The following is a 2,636-nucleotide window of genomic DNA, read 5'->3' as shown; positions in this document are numbered from 1 at the left end:
GTTCAAACCCAGCCCAGACCTGCCAAACAATGACAACTACAACCAAAAATAGCCAGGTATTGTGGCAGGCACCTGTAGTCCCAGCTACTTGGGAGGCTGAGGCAAGAGAATTGCTTAAGCCCAAGAGTTTGAGGTTGCTGTGAGCTGTGATGCAACAGCACTCTACCCAGGGCAACAGCTTAAGACTCTGTCTCAAAAAACAAACGAACAAACAAAAAAACAGATACTTAGGGCAGCCCCTGTGGCTCAGAGGAGTAGGGCACCAGCCCCAAATACTGGAGGTAATGGGTTCAAACCTGGCCCCAGCCAAAAACTGCAAAAAAAAAAAAAAAAAAAGACTTAAATCTAAAACCTGAAATAATTCCAGAAGAAAACATTGTGGAAATTCTCCAGGATATTGATCTTGGCAGAGATTTCTTGAATAAGACCTCAAAAACACAGGCAACCAAGAAAAAATGGACAAATGGGATCACATCAAGCTCAAAAGCTTCTGGAAAGCAAAGGAAATAATCAATAAAATGAAGAGTCAACTCACAGAATGGGAGAAAAGGGTACAAATTACCCTTTGACAAGAGATTAATAACTAGAATCTATATTCAACACAACTCAGCAAAAACCCAAATAATCCAATTTAAAAGGGGACAAAAATTTGAGAAATAGACATTTCTCAAAAAGATGATGTATGCATGGCCAACAGGTATTTGAAAGAACATTCAACATCACTAATCAAATGAAAACTGCAATGTGATATCATCTCACCTCATCTACAATGGCTTTAATCCAGCACTCAGCACCAGTGCACGCTCCTGAGGATGTGCGGGTGGGAATGTGAATTAGTGCACCACGTGGAGAACAGCATGGAGGCTCCTCACAAAACCAAAAATGGAGCTGCCATATGACCCAGGGACCCCACTGCTGGGGATATATCCAAAGGAAAGGGAAACAGTAGACCATGGTGACAGCTGCCTTTCTGTTGTGGCCCTATTAACAATAGCCAAGATTTAGTATCAACCTAATCCATCAAGGGTGGGTGAATGAATAAAGAAAATGTGGTACATATATGCAATGAAATATTATTCAGCCATAAAAAAGAACAAAATCCTGTCATTTGCAACAACATGGATGGAACTAGAGGACATTATGCTAAGTGAAATGAGTCAGGCATAGAAAGATACATCTCACTTGTTCTCACTCATACGTAGGAGCCAAAAAAAAATGAACTCATAGAGATAGAGAATAGAATGATGGTTACCAGAGGCTGGGAGGGGTAATGGGAAAAGGGACATAAAGAAGAGATATTTGGAGACACCAAGTGCAGTTAGAAGCAATGAAATCCAGCACTCTGTAGCACAACGGAGCAACTACTGTGTGGGTAACAACAACTTACTGTGTGTTCCTTTTCATTTTTTACTTAGAAAATTAACACTTAATAATTGTGATTTATGTAGAAAAATAATTTTATAAAATTAAATATTATTTAGATTTTGTAATATCTGTTAACAAATAGAAATAGAAGGTAAATGGCTGAAGTTAGAGACGGTACGAGATGAAGTTCTCTACACTCTTTCTAGCCTAGGCAGCTAAATAGGAAAAACCAAACATATAGATTAGAAAGAATTCCAAATTTACTTAAAGACTAGAACTAGAATGTTCTTAACACAAAGAAATGATGGCACCTGTGGCATCATTGGCACCTGTGGCTCAAAGGAGGCACCTGTGGCTCAAAGGAGTAGGACAGCTGCCCCATATACTGGAGGTGGTGGGTTCATACCCCACCCCTGGCCAAAAACTGCAAAAAAAAAAAAAAAAAAGGGAAAAAATAAAAGAAATGATAAATGCTTAGGGTGATGGGTACTCTAATTACTAGGACTAGACCATTACACATCATATGCTCACATCAAATATCACATGCACCCCATAAGCATGAACTATTACATATCCACAATAATTAAAAATTTTAAAAATTTTTCATAAAGTTTGACTTTGAGGTTTCTACAGATTACTGGGATCTAGCACACAAAAGATTGTCAAAGCCAGCGGATCCCTAATACTACTCCAAATATTGCTGGTTTTCACTGGTCTGCTGTGAAATGAGAAAAATGTAATGTGGAAAGCCAGTAAATGTATGCAATTCTTCAAAAGGTGGGTTTATTTTGACACAATTCCTTATTTTTGGTGTAAAACGTTTATTGTCTTTTATGGCATAATTGGCATCATAGATTTTCTAGCAAGACAAAAAGAAGATAATCCTCCAGTCACTCCTGTATTTGGTTTCAAGAAGTTCATTGATTCATAACATCCCGAAGTCTAGGAAACAGTGATCCATTGCAAACAGCCTCTTCTGGGAAGTCTTTGCGTTCAGTCATGTTGGTCGTTGGAAGAGATTAAATTCTCAGGTCGGGAAGACTGCTTCACACCGAGGCCGAGGGTCCATAGCTCTGAATTCTGCCTGCTACAGTCCAGTTGTGTGGCATCAAACAAGTCCTTATCCCCAGGGCCTCTTAGCAAATCTAGGTGGTAGCCGGGCTTTCTCCCGCCGGCCAGGAAGCGGGAAAGGCTTCCCTGGGCGGGGGCAGGGCCGTGTGGTCCCCGGGTGGGGGGCAGGGCCTCGTGGTCCCCGGGTGGGCGGCAGGGCC

This window comes from Otolemur garnettii, unplaced genomic scaffold, assembly GCF_000181295.1.
Source record: "Otolemur garnettii isolate 467f Iridium unplaced genomic scaffold, OtoGar3 scaffold00118, whole genome shotgun sequence".
Taxonomy (NCBI): domain Eukaryota; kingdom Metazoa; phylum Chordata; class Mammalia; order Primates; family Galagidae; genus Otolemur; species Otolemur garnettii.
The sequence above is the reverse complement of the archived record's forward strand: the minus strand, read 5'-3'. Positions refer to the sequence as shown.